Source organism: Sminthopsis crassicaudata, chromosome 3, assembly GCF_048593235.1.
Source record: "Sminthopsis crassicaudata isolate SCR6 chromosome 3, ASM4859323v1, whole genome shotgun sequence".
NCBI lineage: Eukaryota > Metazoa > Chordata > Mammalia > Dasyuromorphia > Dasyuridae > Sminthopsis > Sminthopsis crassicaudata.
The window spans coordinates 128911634-128923806 of NC_133619.1; the positions used below are offsets into that span (position 1 = coordinate 128911634).

General features: G+C 32.0%; 1 long non-coding RNA gene across 4 annotated transcripts in view; it reads right to left on the reverse strand.

Moving 5' to 3' along the window:
- The window catches only part of LOC141564915 (uncharacterized), a 247167-nt gene that overhangs the window by 158716 nt on the left and 76278 nt on the right, over window positions 1-12173 (reverse strand). The window contains exons 4-5 of one of the 4 annotated variants that reach the window (XR_012488800.1): window positions 8883-8939; window positions 7675-8118 (exon numbers count right to left, since the gene is read on the reverse strand). The exons of 2 other annotated variants lie outside the window; for them this stretch is intronic. This is a non-coding gene — a long non-coding RNA (uncharacterized LOC141564915). Of the gene's footprint in view, window positions 1-7674; window positions 8119-8882; window positions 8940-12173 lie in introns of those variants that run through there. One more of the 4 variants, XR_012488798.1, reaches the window with a different exon arrangement.

Here is a 12173-nt window from a genome sequence, read left to right on the forward strand (position 1 = left end):
ATCCAGCCTAGTTTTTGAACAGAAAATAAAAGGAGGAAAGGAGGAAACAAATAGATTTCTATTTCTCTTACCTGATACATAGCAGCTGATAAATGATTGTTAACTGACTGACTTTATAGTTTTAAAAAACAATTTTTCCTATAACCTATAAGAAAAAAATATATATATATAGCTTATAAATTTGTCAAGAGAAAAGAGTGATTGTGGTTCATTTTGTTTTGTCAGGTTATAAAGCAGAAACAAATGGGCTTCATTAGAGGATTTTAAGAGAGGTTATCCTATGATCTGAGATTATTAGCTTGGATAATTAATTAGTGATTCCCATCAGTAGCATCTGTTTTAAATGTAAATCATTCATTGTGACTAGAGGGTCAACATGTCTTAACCTCAATTATATTCCAGTTCTATCACTAATTTATGTAACTTTTAACTAGTTTTAAGGTCTGTCCTTTACCAGGAAGCCTCATTGAGAAGAGAGCAGACATGTAACACAACTTCAAATGATGTAAATGAATTGGCAAATTATAGGGGAAGAGAGGGAAAGAAGCCATTAAAATATGCCTATGCAGAAAATAAAATGAAATAAAGTTTTATGTATAGTAATTACAACTATATGTTATTTTTGCATTTATAGTATGAAAGGATAGTTAATCAAACATCAGTCTTTTTTTGTCATACTTGTATACCTAGAAAAAAATCCGTATAAATTCTATCATTTCCTCCTCCTTAACAATCCAGTTTTTGATAGCTGTTATGATTATTTTGAGAATGCTAAATGATTATACTACAAAAAACCACATTTTTTTACCTTGAGACATTAAAAATAATTTCAATTGTCTTTATTATCTAGCCCACATTTCAAATAAACTTTGATTAGAAAAGCAAAAGAATCAACTGTTTGTCATATAATGTAAAATAAGAATATATAATAAGAATCTGGCCAAAAATGTATGAATATAAAGGCAATCAAATTTCATAATGCATGAATAATAATAAGTTTCTTTCATATATTTCTAATTAGAAAGTTCAAAAGATCAACATTAATAAGGATACATTTTTTGAAGTTATTACAAACTTGTTATAAAAATTGTTCACTACGGGTTGAATTGCATTAGATTAACTATACCCAACTCAGATATCCATAATGTTAATTTATCAACACAATGATCACATTAGTATTTTAATTGCATTACAGGTATTTTGTTTTGTTGTTGTTATATTAGGTTTATAAATAAAGCAAATGTGTGGCCTCCAGATATAAAACTCAATTACCGTATTTCAACAACATGAGAATTTCCCTTGGTATTTGAGACCATTTTTTTTTTTTTTTTGACATTGAGACCAAATAAAACAAAACAAAAAAATTACAGAATGCAGTAGAAATTATAGCACTAAAGGCCAGGGGACTAGATTTTAAATGGCCACTACCATTTTTAGCCCATCACCTCCTAGTCTATAAGGAAACCAGTCACCATGTATTTGGTGGGGATGCATGTCTAAGATGTATAAAGTTATTGAAAAACCAAAATGGGTTTCAAAACTATTTTTAATTTTTTTTAACACCTTTTAGAAGTGGTAAACATTTTGAAGAAATATTAGACCAAACTATTCTAAATTTGCTAAACTAAGACTTCTCTGTAACTCAATATGCCAAAAGTAGGGAAAAGGATCTACACTAGTGTGTGGGATAGGTACTAGACCCCCTTCCACTAATTAGAGACATTTCAGGTACAAAGAGAAAGCATTTATTTAGTCCCTTCAAGGAGAGGCCCAGATACACACCTGGGAATTATCCCAGCTCCCACCCTGTGCTCATGAACTTGACCAGATGGAAGTAGAACACCCAGTTAAATAACAAGCCTTTTCATTGAATTGACTAAAAGGAAGTAATCATAAATGACCAATGGTCATCAGGTGTTGTCTGCTTTCTGTGGGTCATGTCACTTCTGTTAACTTCCTGTCATTGACTTAGGGTCTGACTTTTAGAGACCTCTAGACCTTGAGATCATGTAACTTCCTGCAACCTGGGGCTCAAGACCTCATCTTCTGGCTCTGCAGACCTCTGGGAATAAAAATCTGGTGACTTAGGCCTAGTCTCAGACTTCTTGAGAAAACTTCACCCAGTCAGTCCCATTCACTAGTATAATCAACACTTTCTTATAATAAAGAAACAGAAGAGGTACTTACCTCAAATGGGGAATGAAAGGAATTTTGGGGGGTATTTTTTTTTTTTTTGGTATTCTGTATCACATTTCATATTCTGCAATATTATACTAGACATTTAAGATATCAGCTATGACCACCATGGAAGTCAGGGAATTAATTGTAATCATTTATATTGAAAACTGATTCCATATGGTGTATTCATTTTCTTCATTTATCCATGATACTACAAGTAATATTAGAGAAATGAAACCACTGTGCTATTGGCACTAATACACATTCACTCAGTATGAAACCCTCCATTTGGATTTGAAAGATTTTTCATGAAAAACACTAGTTGTCTGATAAGGAGAGGAAACCTATCCATTCCAAAGATCCTTTCAGAGATGTCTTTGAGATCAAATCATTTTTTTTAAAGAAGGTATTTTAATTACAAATATGATAACTATAATTAAAATAAACAAAAAATGATTTTTTTTTTTTTAAAGCGTAAAGAGATTCTAGGATCAAAATTAATTTGGTAAAAAAGAGAACAAAATCTAGAATCAAAGTACCTAGGTTTCAGTCCTGGTTCTACTACTGACAGGTCATCTTAAAGTGCACATAGGTTATCAAACCCTTACTTATAGATGTTCTTTAAAGCTTTTTCTTTTGGATTTCTGAACCCTTCCCAAATATCTTGGGGTTTACTGACCAGATTTCTTTCTAAAGAACCAAGACTTAAACCAAAACTACTCTGATTCTCATGGATTGGACACTAATAGATCCCAGGATAAGCCCAATTTCATCATTGTTTGGGTCCTGATTAACTCAGATTGAATATAAATGGCAGTCATTTCTGTTTTGATCAGAAACCCTGAGGGTTTTTCCTCCCAGATTGATTGACTGATTGATTTAAATTTCTTTGGGGGGGGGGGGAGGGAAAGGAAGGGAGGAGTAGATTAAAGAGGAAATTCTTTGCCTCAATCTCAACCTAGCTTTAATCACTGAATGGGTGTGGTCTCAGCCAAATTGAGACCTTTTGAAGACCTTAGTTAAAAAAGACCAAAGTTGCCCATTGCATCCAGAGCCATCTTCTGTCCTAATCTATATCTGGTCACTGGACCTAGATGGCTCTAGAAGAAAAAGTGAGGCTGGTGACCTTGCCCAGCCCTCCCTCACTTAAATCCAATTCACTTGAACGTCATAGTATCCCCTCTCTGATGTCATAGTCCTCTTAAAGAAGTAAGGACAAAACAACAACAGTCTTCAAGGTCAAATGACAGTATATGAGAAGCATTTTGCAAAATTTAAAGCATTACATAAATGTTAGTCATTTAAAAATGAAGAATAACTATCATAACAAATCAACAATAATAACAATAATTCATGGCATAATGCCTAAACTGTTGGATTTGAAATTAAGAAGATACTGATTAAGAAGATTCTGATTTCTCAGTCCCAGTTTCATTTGCACAAAGGGTATAATAATATTATCTACCACAAAGTCTTTCGTATGCAACATATGTACATACTCACAAATGCACAAATCCACATACATATACATATATGCAAAATGTTTATATATATATATATAATTCTGCAAAACTCAAAGTGTTATAAAATTATGAATTACTACCAGTACTACTGATACTAAGTATTAGTAGTAGTAATACTAGTAGTAGTAGTAATAGTGATTTCTTCTTCTCTTCCTCCTACTATCACAACTCCTGAATTATGTTAAACTAATCACTTCACTTTTTTGGTCTTATTTCCATACAGCTACATAATGATGAGGTTGGATGGTGGAGTATCTAAAGTCTTTTCCAGATTTAAAATCCTATGCTCTTACATAGTAAGCAATCCTCATTAAAAACATTTATATATATATATATATATATATATATAAAACATTTCTATGTTCATCTATCTATCCATGTAATTAGTTCCCCCCCCCCCCCCAGGGTAAGTTAAGTGAGTATTTATTGAGAAAAACATGATTCCACTGATTCCACAAGGAAATTTAATTCTACATGAATAAGTTCAGAGAAATGAGTTATTTTTTTTATATCTTTTTAAAATGATATTTAAAGGCCAATGTTCTTATTTTTAGTTTTAACTTTTTAAACTCTGAAAAAAAGAATTCTTTATGCAAAGGTTATCACTGAATATTTGAAATTCAGGATAGTTTAGATTTTTTCTCACTAAAGACTTTCCATCATTTCTCATCTTTGAGTCATTTCAATTTTGTATGCTCTGTGCCCCATTGGTAGTTTTCCTGGCAAACATAATGAAGCAATTTGCCACTTCCTTCTCCAGTCCCATTTTACAGATTAGAAACTGAGAAAAAAAGGTTAAATGAGTCACACAGATAGTTAATGTCTGAGATTATATTTAAAATCATGTCCTCCTGATGTCTGGGCTGGTGCTCTTACTACTGCATCACTTGGCAGTCTCATTTCTATAAATGGCTAAATTCTGACACTCTCTTTTAAGAAAAGGTAATGCACTAATCTTAAATTATAAAATGCTCAGTTTTAAAGAAATCAAAGAAATTCATTGATTCCAATTCTCAACAGAATGATGATTTATTGATTACATTTTGGTGGGGGAGCTTTTGCCCCTTCACCTAATTTGTGACATTAGTCTCCCTCCAATTAATTGAATTTTTATTTTATATATCTAGAACATGTTCTTAATATTTCAATCTTTTGGAATAGAATAAAGTACCAAAGCCAAACACTTGATAAATGAAAAAAAATATATATCATCATATGGTAAAGCAAAAAAAAAAAAAAAAAGTGATATTTTGCCTTAAAACCATGCAAGGTTTAAGATTTTATTAAAAGTACTATAATAATTTATTCATATAAAATCCATGTCCCTCTAAATATAATATTATAATACCAACAATTTATCCTATATCTTTTGTTTAAGTAATACAATGATGATAATAAAAACCAACAGGGAGCAGGGAAGCAGGGAGCAAAGAAAAACAACAAAAGCAATTTTTTTTTTTTCAAATATGGAATTACTAAAATGCTTTTATAATGCAATTCAGTAGTTCCTACCAGTTTTATTATAGTAGACCAAAACAGAGGTTGTGTTAACTCAAAGCAAATACATAAAATTTATTGAAGTAATTTATAGGAATCAATGTGTTACCCCTCACCCCATCATAAACCTTAAGATTTACTTTTCTGCAGATTAATGGAGATGTAACCTTAAAGTGTTATTAATATGGAGACACATCAGAATTCATAAATTACATTTCATGGAAAACTACTTGTTTTTAACTACTCACTTCTTCTGTAAAATGAGAGAACTGAATAAACTTATGACTAACTGCCTTTACCACTCTTAACTGTATAATTTAGCAGTCATAAAGAAATGGGTAGGGACTAAGAAAGCATTGAAATGTTAACTTTATCAGCCAAAGTTCTTGCCTATTTTTTTTTCTTTCAAAATTATCTGTGTTCTTTAAGCATTAATTACTTTAGTAAGAAAAACATAATTGTGGTTGATGGAAGCTAAAGAAGTTAAAAATGACAACGTATCACTAAACCATAAAAGTAAGTCCATTGGGAGACTTCTGCATTTCTATCATTGTTTTTTTTTTTTTTGTTGTTGTTGTTGTTGATTTAAAAAAAAAACAAAAAAAAACCTGAATTGTTGCATGAAAATACTTTCAATAAGTGTAGGAAAGAAGATGGATCTCATTTGAAAAGTAAGTGCTTATTAAGCATATAAATTATCTTCATGAGACCCTAATAAAATATTATTAGTTAGGATTTGTTTTATTTTTCTTTGTGAGTTTAGAAAAATAATTAATATAAAGACTTGTATTACTATCCAGTGGAAAACTTTATCTCTTTTGTATTCATTAGAATGAACATATTAAAGATTACTTCTGAATATTCATTTGTAGATAGACCATTGGGGTGTTTAGGGATAATAGTGTCTCTGGTATGAGAACTTCTTTCCACCTTTAATGTCCATTTACCACCAAACTTTCAATCGTGGCTCTAAAAAACTATAATATGTGCAATAGTGACAACCTGGTAAATTATTTTGACATATAGGTTAAACCAAATTGATAAGTATATGAAATATTTCCTAGTGGAATAAGTAGAATGAACTTTTTTTTTTTTTTTTTTTCCCAAAAAAAATGACCTTGAAGGCTGTGGTAGCAGGTATTTACACTGAGGACACCAGACACTGTATTCTGAGCCATCAGCAATTATCTTGGATATTGTACTAGTACTATATTCCAATGACTGGAAGAAAGAGTGAGGCTGATAGTTTTGAGCAACTCTGCCTCACTTAAATCTAATTTATGTAAAAGACAAAATACATTAAACATATCATTTTACCATTTTTATCTATATCAAAATCCTGAGGAAACAAGCAAATCATAAAGTAGCATGTGCAGATACAATGGGAGCTATAATCATTGTACAGCATACAGAGGTGGCACAGGCCATAGGGCTGTCTTCTTATTGGACTTAAAGAACAGTCACTATCTGAATAACTATAAATATAATTTATTTTTTGTTTTTTTTGTTTGCAAAGCATATGCATGGGTAATTTTTCTAATACTGACCCTTGCAAAATCTTTTGATCCAAATTTTACCCACCTTCACTCTTGGCTGGCAGGTAGTCTAATACATATTCCACATGTTGAAATAAATGTTAAATCCAATATATTTTTACATATTTATACAGTTATCCTGTTGCATAAGAAAAATCAGATAAAGAAGGAAGGCAAAGAAAAACTGAGAAAGAAAATAAAATATAAGTAAATAATAATAGAAAGAGTGAAAATACTATGTTGTGTTTCACACTCAGATCCCACCATTCTCTCTCTGGGTATAGATGCCTCTCTTCATCACTGAGCAAGTGGGACTGGTTTGAATCCTCTCATTGTTGAAGAGAGCCACGTCCATCTGAATTGATCATCATATAGTATCATTGTTGAAGTATATAATGATCTCTTGGTCCTGCTCATTTCACTCAGCATCAGTTTATGTAAGTCTCTCCAGGCCTTTCTGAAATTATTCTGTTGGTCATTTCTTACAGAACAATAATATTCCATAATATTCATATACCAGTTTATTCAGCCATTCTCCAATTGATGGGCATCCACTGAGTTTACAGTTTCTGGCCAATACAAAGAGGGCTGCCACAAATATTCTTGCACATACAGGTCCCTTTCCTTTCTTTAAGATCTCTTTGGGATTTAAGCCCAATAGTGACATTGCTGAGTCAAAGGGTATGCACAGTTTGACAACTTCTCGAGCATAGTTCCTAATTGCTGTCCAGAATGGCTGGATATATTCATAATTCCACCAACAATGTATCAGTTTCCCTGTTTTCCCACATCCCCTCCAACATTGTGCATTATCTTTCCCTGTCATTCTAGCCAGTCTGACAGGTGTGTTGTGGTATCTTAGAGTTGTCTTAATTTGCATTTCTCTGATTAATAATGACATGGATGTACTCTTTCAGCAAACATTGATTTTTAATGGGCTTTATCATTTTAAGGAGACAGAATATGAAACTGTTCACACACACACACACACACACACACACACACACACACACACATATATATATATATGTATATCCCAGGTAGGTGTCAATCCCTCTCTAGCTAAATTTCCATCTGAAGAAAAGATTTGGAATGCAGTTCTCCTCTGGGAAAATGCTTGATGCTGATTCTATTTGAGCTGAGGTTTACAAGGCAAGTGGTCCACTGCTCATACAAAAATAGGCTGAAATTTTCCAGAACTATAGCAAGAAGAGACTATTGCCCAGGAATTCAAGGATGCCTCTATTTGTTAGGGAATAATGAAGAAAAGGAATTAGATTGTCCTATGACGATCATAGAGGAGTCTCTCTCTTTGTCATTGCTGGGAAGATTTTTGCTAGTCCTCCTTAAGAATCTGATCCTTCATATGGAAGATGATCATCTACCTGAAAGCAAATAGAGCCAAGAAATAGTCAATGACTGTTATTCTTTGTGCTTGAAAAGGGCCAAAATGACATCATTATTTCAGGATCAAAATACATAATGTCCAACTGTGATTGCTCAAGCGAATACATTGTCATGTAGACCATTCATTCCCTTTCTATATTACAAATAGCAGGTGTCGAATCCCAACACAACTTTTCCAGAAATGAATCATGGCTCACATTACTCAGTCTTTTTTCTTTCTCCATCGGCTGAAGTATATACAAAGAATGCAAACAAATTTTTCTATATATCAGAGTAAATATATATATATATATTAAAAAGCTTTTTTCCCTATTCACTTTGGTATTAGGAAGTGTGTTTTGGTTACAGGTGTTTTCTTTCCAGATATTATTTTCCTTCTTAGTCTACCCCTTTCTATTTATTTTCCTTAATGCATTTCCCATGTAATTAGTAATGTATATATTCAACAATTTTCTCAAGAGAACAAGACAATATACAGAGGAGAGAATGTTTTCTTTTTTTGGTAGAATGTCTTTATACTCTCTACTTGCTATGTTTTCTCAGTAAATATACCTTTGTAGAAATTAACTGATATTAGGTGGCCAATGGATATTGGAACAGTAATCCCAGGCTAAATATTTGGAGAATGATGAGGTGGATATATAGAGGATGGAGTATTGTGGTCTATAATATTCAAAGAAACTCTTCAACCTTTCCTGTAGAACCTTGAAGAGAAGATATAATATTTCTCTGTGGATCTTACCTTCCAGGATGATGGGGGAATTGGCATAATGACCTTTTTTGTGTTATATAGGCAGTTCTGTAAAACAGTAAGATGTAGAAGAGTTGCTAGTCTTTATTACCAGAGAACATTTCCTCATAATGAGGAAACAAAATTAGGGTCATACAGCTAGTTAGTATCCATATTGGGTTTTGAACTCTTATTCCCTTGATTCCAGGGCCAGTGTTCAATCCATTGTACCATCTAGCTGTCTCTTGCAATTTTAACTTAAATAGTTTACAGCTGCACTGAGAATTTTGGGATACCCTGTAATGTCTATGTTTATGTATGAACATATAGATATTCATCATAAAACTGCATATAGGCAAATTTATACACAAATACATTATATTGGTTCTTTTGTCTAGAATAGAGTATTTTTATATTTGTCAATATGATATATAGCTGATAATGGGAAATATCAGTGGTGACAAGGAATAACACTGACGCTCAGGAGAAAAAAAAAATATCAAAATGAGGGGTGATTTTGATTGTCTGGTTTTGTAATAATCAAATCTCCTTAATTCCTCTTCCCTTGTGACTGATTATTGATAGTTTAAAGGGATTATGAAAGAAGATAAATTGGCTTAACCACAATCTGTCCTCAATAATTCACTACATTTTTTTTTTTTACAATGAGACAAATATCATTGAGAGAGTCTGCTTTTCTGCCTTGGGAAGTATGTGCAATCCAAATGAAAGGTTAGTGGTTTTTAGAGCAAAAACACATAAATTGTCCTCTGGTGAAAAATTGAACCACTTGTTACATTTGGTATTGACTAGAAAGAAATAGCCATGGCATCTGCTATTTCACTGAGCTTATTATTGCAGCAGATGGTAAATTTAAAGTGTTCTATGCCCTTCCACTTTTGAAGAATAATAATTTTGTTATTTTGACTCAAAATATCCATTTCTTCCTAATGTGACTTTGTTTTCCCTTGATTTTTAAAAATAAATCTCATCCATAGATTGTCTTAAATGTTATAATTGTTTCCTATGCAGGTGTGATGCATTTTGTTCAGAAAAAAAAAATTTTCATTTTATCAAATTCGTTATTTCACACCCTCCCTCCAAAATCTGATGTCTGTCTCTCTCTAGATGTGTGTGTGTGTGCGCATGCACAACTAGTATATACATATGTATTTTTTCACACACATGCGCCTAGTTTATACCTTTATATGTGCGTGTATGTATGTATGTATAAATTTATGTGTTGGATCCTTCTTTGGAAAGTACCCTTCTTGAGGGCTAGTATTATTTTTGCCTTTCTTTATACAGTATTTGACATATACTAAGTGCTTAACTTAATAAATGCTTCCATGACACACTAACTGCTAATTGATTGACTGATTTTTTTTTCCATTTCTCTATTTTGTTTAATTTTACTACTATCTTTCAAGTCACAAAAAATTATGCATAGTCATCTTTGATTCTTCCTTTCTGATATTCCACATATGAGTTGCTGACATCTCTCCTCCACATTTCTCTCTCTGCTTTGTTCATTAAATACAACTGGTCTTTATGCACAAATGTCCTATACTTCACCATTTCTGTCTATGCCTTTGTTCACCACCAATTCCTAAGATGCCTTTTTTTTTTTTTTTCTACTTCTGCCTATTTTAAAGTTTTAAACCTTAATTTAAGTTTTATGTACTCTAGGAAGCCTTCCCTCATCATTCCAGTTAGAAGAAATTTCTTTTGACAAGCACTTCATAACTCTCCTTTAATTTTCTCATAAACTTAGTTCACAGTTCTAGAAATATTTGTATATGTGCTTTTAAAAAATCTACCCATAAGCTCTTTGCACTTAGGGACTATGTCTTATTCATGTATATTCTTCTAAGAATTCAGTAGAATAACTTACATACAGAAAGTGCCTGATTTATTTTAAAATAGATTTTTGTTTTGTTTTTAAAAAAGATATAGGATTTCCCTTACAGCATAAAGGACATAATCATTGATAGCTAATGACTCTACAACTATAGAGTTATCTGCAGGAAATAATGACCGTTGGTCATTATCTCCTAATTTATATATGAACTTTTGAATAACAGCAGCCACTCTGCCATAGCAAGTGTAATGGAGCAAAACTAATACCCTTATGATACATTTGTCATGATATAGTGAAATAGATGTCCATGGGAGACATGATTTGACCTATATTATAATCCCATCTCTGGTTTTAGGGGAAGTGTTTTATAATAGACTTAAACTGTGTAGCTAAGAGTTAAGTTAATATCATATGATGAGTCATTTTCAGATTTCCTTGCTGTGTTTTCCTGAAATTACTCAAATGTAATGGCAGAAACAAATTCATTTTCTTAAAACCTTTCAGTAGCACTCATTTTCAAGATTATATTCATTCCGATTACAGAATTATCCCCAACTTCTCCATTTAATTTTGTGGCAATATAAGAAGCATCTTCCCCTGAATAACTAAGATTCCAAGTGACCTTTCATAGAAAGATATAGCAATCTAGAAAAGAGGGATAGCAGATTGGACTGAGGGAGGAAGCCAAATCAGTTTAATTGGAAAAAATGTAGTCAAACAACATAACATTTATCCAAACTTTAAGCGTACTTTAAAAATACAAATTAGACATCTTGAAAATAAATAATTAATTGTTGTTACTTGTAAACATATGCTGAAAATATATGAAGATGTACTTAATATCTAGTTGACAGGTTTGACAGTTTAACTATATGTTTTAATGGCTAGAGACATGATTGGTACATATTATATGAATACACATATGACTGTCAACATGAAGGTTTCATCAAGAAATAGGAATAGGATTGGGGGCAGCTAGGTGGGACAGTGTATAGAATACCAGCCCTGAAGTCAGGAAGACCTGAGTTCAAATCTGGCCTTAGACACATAACACTTCTTAACTGTGTGACCCTGAGAGGTATATATCTATATCCACATCTATATCTATATATATACATATACATAAACATATATATATATTTATATCTATATCTATAAGCATAGATATAGATATAGATATATATATATATATATAGATATATAGATATAGATATATACATATATAAATACATACATGATCTTTGGATCAATAAACTTTGAAGAGTTCTAATTAAATTATTTCGCCTGGTCTCCTGACTTCACACCATTCAATCACTACAGGAGCTGGACTCCAACAAATCTTACTGCTGACTTCGTACTATCCCTAACTCTATATATCCAATTAGCTACCAAATCATATAATTTCTCTCTCCATAGACTCTCACACATCTCTATTTATTTTT